At 47.0% G+C, this 10,084-nt stretch overlaps 1 protein-coding gene across 1 annotated transcript in view; it reads left to right on the top strand.

The window, feature by feature from the left end:
- SFMBT2 (Scm like with four mbt domains 2) overlaps positions 1–10,084 on the top strand; it is a 166,129-nt gene that overhangs the window by 132,819 nt on the left and 23,226 nt on the right. The window lies entirely within an intron of this gene.

Genomic DNA, 10,084 nt, shown 5'->3' with positions numbered 1-10,084 from the left:
GTCAGAGTGATTGAATTTATTAAACGATTAGATATCAAAACAGCGCCCGACAGAAATAGGTATCCATCATAGTTACCACAATCCGTAGAACTGACCCTGCAGTATGACAAGCTGATTCCAGTCTTGTCTTGGTTCTGATACAGGGCCGGCTCCAGGCACCAGCGGAGGAACACATGCCTGGGGCGGCACATGCTAAGGGGCGGCATTCCGTCCATTCTTGGGGCGGCACAGTCCGAGCCGTTTGTTTGGTTTTTTTTGCTTCGGCAGTCTGAGCGGCATTCTTTTTCTTTTGCTTGGGGCGGCAAAAATGGTAGAGCCGGCCCTGTTCTGATAATTGCTTATCCCTTCTTACTCATTATTTTAGTATTGGTATGCTATATTTATATATATATTCCTGGCTGTTGCAGTTGAAGACCTTGCTTGCACAGTCAAAAGAGCAGGAAAAGGTCACTATTTCTTTCTTAACAAGTTCAGCAAGCTTGTATTTTCCTTTCTTAGCGTGACCAAAGAGGATTCTGGGAGTCTGGTTCATGAGTGAGCTAAAGGTCTTACAAAAGTCTGGTTCATAGGTTCATAGGCCCTGCCTTGTCACTTTAAATTTATTTATGGTGCCACTTATTTAAGCAGAAAGCTGTAAGTAAGATATTCAGTAACAGTAACTTGTTTCCTCAGAGTTACAAAAGGATTAGCAAGTAAAGCATTTGTTTACATTTTTTGCTCTTTAACCAGACGTAAGTGGCAAAATAAAATTAACATAATGAGAATTATAATTATTTGTAACACAATCAAACTCTTGAAGGTTACTTCTATTTAAGTATGCGACAATAGAATATTGAGATCCCCATCATGAAATAACTGATTGAGATCACTTTGCTTTTCCCAGGCTGTTGCTAATTTGCATAACATGGGTATCTTTCTGATTTAACAAAATCTTCATAGTCAAGGTTAGTGGGGTAATGCATACATCAAAAATGGGTGCCATCGCCTCCATTTCATCCTGACGGTCAGGCTCACTGTGAGTTGTAGACACATCATTAAAAACTGGACTGGGGGTTATAACAGTTTGTCCAATCACAGTGCGTTTTTGTAGGATACAACAGAATTTGGAATAGTGGCATATAGATCATCCTCTCCACTTCACCAACTCGAGACTGTAGCAACTAGCTTCCCAGGCTCACTCAATTGGTCTAGACCAGGATGATTACACACTGGAGTGACAATGTCAAAGACATCACACGTACACTTGTATCACTATCCCTTAGCACAGTGGCTCTCAACCTTTCCAGACTACTGTACCCCTTTCAGGAGTCTGACTTGTCTTGCGCACTCCCAGTTAAACCTCACTTAAAAACTACCGGTACTTGGTTTCAAAATCAGACATCAAAATATGAAAGTGTCACAGCACACTGTTACTGAACAATTGCTGACTGTCTCATTTTTACCATATAATTATAAAACAAATCAACTGGAATATAAATATTGTACTTACATTTCAGTGTCTAGTATATAGAGCAGTATAAACAAGTCGTATGAAATTTTAGTTTGTACTGACTTCGCTAGTACTTTGTATGTAGCCTGTTGTAAAACTAGGCAACTATCTAGATGAGTTGATGTACCCCCTGGAAGACCCCTGCATACCCCTGGTTGAGAACCACTGCCTTCACAGAACGAACCATGTGCGGAGTCCTTAATGACTGTGTGCTGTTAGGATATACCAGTAACTGTGGCAGGTCCAGGCATTCCTGTCAGGGGTGTCTTAGGCCACGTCTACACTACCCGCCGGATAGGCAGGTAGTAATCGATCTATCGGGGATCGATTTATCGCGTCTCGTCTAGACGCAATAAATCGATCTCCGAATCGACGCCCATACTCCACCTCGGCAGGAGGAGTAAGCGGCGTCGACGGGGGAGCCGCGGCGGTCGACTTGCCGCCGTGAGGACGGCCAGGTAAGTCGAACTAAGATACTTCGACTTCAGCTACGCGAATAGATCGACCCCCCTCCCCAGTGTAGACCAGCCCTTAGCGATAAACTTAGTGAACAGACCACTGCCAGTGTATTGAATACTGCAGTGTCAGGGTCTCATCTGGGCAAACACACTGCAAGGGTACGTAAGGGAAGCCAATACTGTGCATGACCTTTTAAAATTACATGACCCTTGATTTGGACGTGGTGTCCCTGACCCCAAGTTTCTAATAGTGCAAAAAGAGACTTTCTTAGAGGGTTTGACACAATGATTCCTTTCCTTACCAAATTTAGAAATGCACTGTGGTCAATATCAGGTAAGTAGTTGTTTATCCTTAATGTTGGGGAATTTTTACCTTATTTAACATTTCTTAAGGTGCTACAAATAGTGGTTAACACATAGCTCCCATTGGCAGAACAAATAATCTCTTTAACTTGCCCTTTTATTTATATTAATTAACATTGATTTTATTTGTATTTAGTTAAACAATATATCAATATTGTGCAAATTATAAATGGTACATTTTCTTGTAGAACGAACCCTTTCACACCTGTAAAACCTTCTTTGTTTGTTCATGGTTAAAATACCCAATGTCTTTTTATATATTCCGTACCAGCCCTGCTGCTTACTGACATTACTAAACCAAATAAACCAGAAACAGAGCCAACAATCCTATCTAGACTTTGTAACTTCCTACTTCTAAAACTCCTCATTTTGATGCCATTTCTTGCCCTGCTGTTGCATCTGGAGTTTGTTCCTAATAAGTAAGGCTACGTTTTAGTCACAGCTATTTTTAGTAAAAGTCTTGGACAGGTCACGGGCAGTAAACAAAAATTCACGGCCCATGACCTGTCCATGACTTTTACTATAAGTCCCTAACTAAAACTTGGGTGGGGGGCCTCAGGTGCTCTGCGGGGGGTGGTTCGGGGGCACCGCAGGTGCTGGGGGAGGTGGCCCGGGACCCCCGCTGGTTCTGGGGGCACGGGGCAGGCAGCAGCACACAGCCTGGGACCCCCGCTGGTGCTGGGGGATAGGGGGATGGGCAGCGGCGCATGGCCCGGTACCCCCGCTGGTGCTGGGGGGGGAAGGTTTGGCAGGGCTGGCAGGCTCCCAACCCAGCTCTGCGTGTCCCTGCAACTCCTAGGTGGCAGAGGAGCCAGGGGGCTCTGCACGCTGCTCCTGCCACAAGCACCGGCTGCGCAGCTCCCATTGGCTGGGAACCAGGGCTGGGACTTAGGAGCTGCAAGGCCATGCCAGTGGGAGCCGGGGAGCCCCCCACCCTGAGATAAGTGCCCCCTCCCAACCCCCTGCCCTTAGCCCTGAGCCCCCTCTCACACACCCAAACTACTGCTGCTGGCCCAGGGACCGCCCGGCTCGGGCAGCCCCTGAGCCAGCACCGGCCGCTGCAGAATTCACGAAGGTCATGGAAAGTCACGGAATCTGTGACTTCCGTGACCTCTGTGACAGACTAACAGCCTTACTAATAAGATGTTCTTCTTCAAGTAGATGCAGCCATGTATTCCACTCTAGGTGCGCGCCCAGTGCACTGGAGCCGGAGCAGGAGGTGGCACTCGCACCTGATGGCCAAACCTCCTCCCTAGATGCCAAGGGTACCATATCTGGAGGGGGCATCATTGACCCATACTGGGGACTGCTCGCAGCCATCCCAAGTGGCTTTTCTCTGCCATTGGCCTTGCCTACATTAGGGCAGTAGTAGAAAGCGGTGTTTGTCCTGCGGTGTTCAGCCAACGCTGGCTTGTATGCAGGACATTTTGGAGTTTCAGTAGATGTAACTTGGCCGCCAGCACACTGAAACTCACCAGAGCAGAATGGACTGGAACACCAGGGGATCAGCCCATAACTGAGCGTTCAAAGAGAGATGGTAATAATATATTACATTCATACAGCACCATTCATCCCACTGGTTAGGCAAGTGGCAAGCAGTGACTTCCGCTAAGTTCTGTTTTGTTACCTCCCACCCATCCTTCAGCCCATTTGACTGTTTTGTCCAGGCGTCACATCTTGTACTCTCTGACATTTGTAAGCTCCTTGGAGCAGGGACCTACTAACTGTTTCTCATTTGTGCAGCACCAAGGGAAGTCAATTATTTTTTGTCAAGGTTCAAATTGCTTAGTCAAGGTATAGTCAAGGTCCAGACTCCAGAGAAGATGGAAAAAAAACCCAACGATAATGATTTCTGGGTCCATTCAAAAGAGTCTGGTGGGTCGGATTTGGCCCAAGGTCTGCCTGTTGACTACCCCTGGGGTTAGCAAAGTGGGACCCTTATCCTTGGTCCGAGTTCCTAGGCGCTACTCTGAGATCAATAATAAATAATCCTGCAGTGCTTTAGAAACTTTGGCCCCAATCTTGCAGATGGACCCCCTTGTATGTATTCAAAACCTTAGGTGTCCACCCATGTAGATCAGATTGCAGAATCAGGGACTTTACATGCCACGTTCCACCCCAGAGGTGGGTCCATTGCAGTGATGGTTTAAACTCTATTCTTCAGACTTAATCCTGAACTTCTTGATGGGAGTGTTGTCCGCCAAAAAAAAAAAAAAAAAGGTTCAGGGCACCAGATATCACTGCTGGTTTTCAGCCTCAAATTGCTCCCTCAAGGCATCCCTAATCCTTGCAGCCCCGCACTGGGCCCCTGTAATAGCCCTGCTCTCTGGCTGTGCAAATTCAGCCTCCAGGTGTTGAACCTCAGAGGTCCATGCCTGAGTGAAGCTTTCACCCTTCCCTTCACAAATATTATGGAGGGCACAGCACGCGGATATAACCGCGGGGATGCTGTTTTCGGCCAAGTCCAGCTTCCCATACAGAGATCGCCAGCGGGCCTTTAAACGGCCAAAGGCACACTCCACAGTCATTCGGCACCAGCTCAGCCTGTAGTTGAACCATTCCTTGCTGCTGTCAAGGCTCCCTGTGTAGGGTTTCATGAGCCAAGGCATTAACAGGTAAGCGGGATCTCCAAGGATCACAATGGGCATTTCAACTTCCCCTACCGTGATCTTCTGCTCTGGGAAAAAAGTCCCGGCCTGCATCTTCCTGAACATCCAAGTGTTCCGAAAGATGTGTGCGTCATGCAACTTTCCGGGCCAGCCTGTGTTAATGTCAATGAAATGCCCACGGTGATCCACAAGCGCCTGGAGAACCATAGAGAAATACCCCTTCCGATTAACGTACTCGGAGCCTAGGTGGGGTGGTGCCAGAATAGGAATGTGCGTCCCATCTATCGCCCCTCCACAGTTAGGGAACCCCATTTGTGCAAAGCCATCCACTATTTCCTGCACTTTACCCAGAGTCATGGTTCTTCTCAGTAGGATGCGATTAATGGCCTTGCAAACTTGCATCAACACGATTCCAACGGTCGACTTTCCCACTCCAAACTGGTTTGCGACCGACCAGTAGCTGTCTGGAGTTGCAAGCTTCCAGATTGCAATAGTCACCCACTTCTCCACTGGCAGGGCAGCTCTCAATCTCGTGTCTTTACGCTCAGGGTGGGAACGAGCTCCTCACACAGTCCCATGAAAGTGGCTTTTCTCATCCGAAAGTTCTGCAGCCACTGCTCGTCATCCCAGACTTCCATGACGATGTGATCCCACCACTCGGTGCTTGTTTCCCGAGCCCAAAAGCGGCGTTCCACGGTGCTGAGCATGTCCGTGAATGCCACAAGCAATTTCGTGTCGTACGCGTTACGCGGCTCGATAGCATCGTCGGACTCCTCACTCTCACTGTCACTTTGGATCTTAAGGAATAGTTCGACAGCCAAACGTGACGTGCTGGCGAGACTTGTCAGCATACGCCTCAGCAGTTCGGGCTCCATTTCCCGCAGACAGATCGCGCTGCACAGAAACCATTGAAAGATGGCGCCAAAGGTGGACGGAAACAAAGGGATTTCTGGGATGCGAAGCGATGCATCACGGGGCGTTGGGACAGGACCCAGAATGCCCCGCACCCACGCCCCCTTCCCACAACCCACGGTGCCAGAATGGGAAGAGGTGCTCTGTGGGATAGCTGCCCATAATGCACCGCTCCCAATAGTGCTGCAATTGCCGCAAATGTGTCCATGACAGTGCGCTGGGCAGCTGTCAGTGTGGAGAGACTGCAGCGCTTTCCCTACTCAGCTGCACGAAGTCAGGTTTAACTCACAGCGCTGTACATCTGCAAGTGTAGCCAAGGCCATAGACTATGTATTTATGACATCATGGGCCAAAAATGGAATCCGTCCTCACTGGCGTTGGAAAGCACAGTAAAAGAGAAATACATGTGGATTCAAGAAAGTTGCCCAAAATTAGTTACTTGGATCATATCTAGCTATGCTGAAACCAGTGGAAGTTTAATTGAATGAGATCAGGATTTGGGCCCAGAGCCTATTGAAATCATGGGAGTTAGATGCCTAAATACCTTTTAGGGAACTTTTTAAAACCCAGTTCCCTTTCCCCCAAGAAGTAAAGTAGTGTTGAACTGTGTGTGAGATTAAGAGATAATGTCATTGGAAGAGAACACTGTTAACATGGTAATGGACTCCTGCTGGAAGGTTAGTGACAAGCCAAGGGACTTATAGGAAATAAACACAGAGACAAAGCTAACGCATTTTTCCCTCCCAAAGGGAAATTATTATCCCGTCAAAACATTATTTTCCAATGTGAGCTTAGATGACTAAGAGTCATGGTGGAGACAAGCCAATTCAGAGAAAAACGCTGGTATTGTTAGCATCTGTACAGGACTGAAATAAATTGTGTGTCTAAGGTAAAACCCAGACAGACTGAGCAGTGGAACTCTGTCCCTCCAACTGTACTTGGAACAGATACCACTTTAATAGGTGATCAAGGCAATGGTGTCTAAGTGAGTCAGTCAGGCCACAAATGCCTGATTTCTGTCTTTCTTTCTTATCTTTTTATTTAGGTAGGAAGCTTTGAACAGGTTTACAAATCATTGCCATATGCATATCAGAGATGAAACAATAATCATCACAACAGTGCGCTTTTGTTTAGAGAAACATTATGCCGCAATGTAATCATCAGAGTTCTCTATTTAACCGGGTTACCCTACTACAGAGTGAATGTCTTTTCACTCCTAGGACGTGTTGTTTCTGGTGATCAAATACTTCATTTCCATTTCCAGCTCTGCCATTGATGGGTTGCGTGGTCTGGGCAAGTCACTTAGGGACACATTTTCAGAACAGCTCTGTTTCCATTTAGACATCAAAATGAGTGGCCAGATTTTCATGAGCTTAGCCCTGTTGAAGATCTGGCCCGTAATGGCTCTGCCTCCATTTGCAAAATGGAGAAAATAAAGAGGGGTTGTGTGCTGTTCAGTTAATGTTTGAGTGCTAAGTTTTATTATCTATGGATTAACTAACCATTTAAAGAACGATCTGTCCTTCCCCTTACAACTGCTGAACAACGGAGATGTGTTATTCACCTGCTCCATGGTCCTTGTGAACGCATGGAGGGGAAAGGTTGCAGGAATGGGACCTGTATGACTGAACGGTTCTTGAGCTAAATCAGATTCTTTAATTCGTGACATTCGTGAATGGAGTAGTGTCTAGCTGTGCCAAAAGAAGCAGGCTCCAGGTCCAAATGGAAATCAGCAACGTCAAGAGAGCTCCCAGGGGCACAATCAGACAGTCGATGAAACATGAGGAGCGGGCAGCACCTCATGAAGCAAATGAGAGCAGAGTGCATGCAAAGGAGAAGACAATGCTGCAGCACAGCAAGCATGCGGTCATTTGTGGGTGACCTGCAGATAGAAATACAGGAGAAACAATTGTTACCGGTGATTTGCCTCATTCCCTATAGGCTGTCATAAGAATTAGAAGTGGAAGAGGCCATCTCCCTGTCAATGCAGGATTGTTCATTTCCCCGTGTTACGTTTCCTAGTGCTGTGTCCAGTCTAGTTTTTAATATGTCAAACAGTTTGGCTGCCACCACTACCCTGGGGACCCTGTTTTGCAATTCAGTAGCCCTCAGCATTAGGAAGTAAGGGAGGTCACACTCCAATTGATCAAGCTCTCTCTAACAGGCAATTGTTTATTCCCAGCTGGTGCCGGATTTAAAAGACACATTAATGTGAAGGGGATATGGGGCATCTTAGACACAGGCTGGGTAGGGCCCCAGTTCAACAAAACATCCAAGTCTTAAGTGCTTTGCTGAATTGGAGCCTAGATGCCAAGGGTAGCATATCTGGAAGGAGCATCCTTGAACCATACTGGGGACTGCTCGCAGCCATCCCAAGTGCCTTTTCTCTGCCGTTGGCCTTGCCTACATTAGGTCTTTGGGGAAAACCATGCGTTGTTTCAGGACCACCAGTGCAGTTGTGCTGGTGGTCGCAATTATGGGAGTGTCAGTGTGGACCGGGCACCAGTGTTCACATTGCTGTGTTTTCTGTACTTGTTGGAAGTGAAATGAGGGAGCTTTCCCAAAAGAGGCTAGTGTAGTAGATGCAGCTACGCAGGCCAGCGAGGGTGGGAGCCCTTAAAAGGCCATTCAACTCCTATGGCTGTGAGTCACACAGGCCAGTGCCCCTGTCAGTTCTGCAGTGGGTGATGGGAGGGGAACAGTTATGAGCGTTGATTGGCTGAGAACATACGGATTTGTCCTTTTTTTTTTTTTGTTGGAAGGCAGTGTGAGCCACTGGGTAGGACGCTAGGGTAGGACTCAGGAGACTGGAGCTCTATTCTTTGCTCTGCCACTAGCCTGCTAAGTGACTGTGGGCAAATTTGTGCCTCAGTTTGCCCATCTGTAAAATGGGGATAATGATCCCTATCTTCCTTTGTGAAGTGCTTTGAGATCTGTAGGTGAAAAGCATGGTATAAGAACCTGGGAGTATTATTATTGGACACTATTTTGAGTATTTCAAAGTTCATTTCTTTTAATGAGCAGTCTTGTGAAATCTACAAAGGTCTAATAACGAATTAATATCTTGCTTCCACTAATAAGCAAACCCATCAGGCTATTCAAATTATGCCTGCTTTACATTGTAATCTGTAGCATTAAGTGAAATTCATGACTGCAAATTATCCAACTTGGTTTCCAAAAATGATGGCAAACTCCCAAGACTAGGGTCCTACCAAATTCACAGTCTATTTTGGTCAATTTCACGGTCATGGGATTTTAAAAATCATAAATTTCATGATTACAGATATTTAAACCTGAAATTTCATGGTGTTGTAACTGTAGGGGTCCTGATCCAAAATGGGTTTTTTTTGGGGGGAGGGGAGGGTCTGAAGGTTATTGTAGAGAGGTCGTGGTATTGCCACCCTTACTTCTGCGCAGCGGCTGGCGGCAGCGCTGCCTTCAGACCTGGGCAGCTGGAGAGTGGCGGCTGCTGGCCAGGAGCCCAGCTCTGAAGGCAGCGCCCTGCCAGCAGCAGCGCAGAAGTAAGGATGACGTGGTACAGTATTGCCAACCTTACTTCTGCGCTGCTGCCTTCAGAGCTGGGCCCTCGGTTAGCAGCCGCCACTCTCTGGCCACCCAGCTCTGAAGGCAGCAGTGCAGAAGTAAGGGTGACAATACCGTGATCCCCCTAAAATAACCTTGCGACCCCCCTGCAACCTCCTTTTGGATCAGGACCCCCAGTTTGAGAAACACTAGTCTCCCCCATAAATCTGTATAGTATAGGGCAAAATTACACAAAAAACCAGATTTCACGGTCCGTGACATTTTTTCATGGCCGTGAATTTGGTAGGGCCCTACCCATGACTGGAAAGGATGCAAGAGATCATCTCTACTGTATGCTATTATGATATAATCAGCTTCTCTCTTGTAATAATGTCTGGAGGCGACTGCGGTGGGGGTGGGGAGTAGATATGCTTACAGTCAGTTGCAAATCTGTGAAGGATCAAGTTAAGTATAGGGTGTTAAAACCAGCTCATCCTCTCCCCCCCCATAGAATCGCGTAAATACCATAGAATGTTAACATGCACATTGACAACACCTGCATTATACTTAAAGCACTGCTTAGATTGTAATCTCTCTGGGGGCGGGGACCCCTGTCGTGAATATATACAGTGCCTAGCACAAAGGGGCCCTGAGTCAGTTGTTGCCTCCAGGTGCTACTTCAGTGCAGATATGAGGATAGTGACTATGTGGTCACTCTATTAAAGCTATCA

Source organism: Terrapene carolina, unplaced genomic scaffold, assembly GCF_002925995.2.
Source record: "Terrapene carolina triunguis isolate 2854851 unplaced genomic scaffold, T_m_triunguis-2.0 Scaffold68, whole genome shotgun sequence".
NCBI classification, from domain to species: Eukaryota; Metazoa; Chordata; order Testudines; family Emydidae; genus Terrapene; species Terrapene triunguis.
Note: the sequence above shows the minus strand (reverse complement) of the source record. Positions and strands in the feature narration are given on the sequence as shown.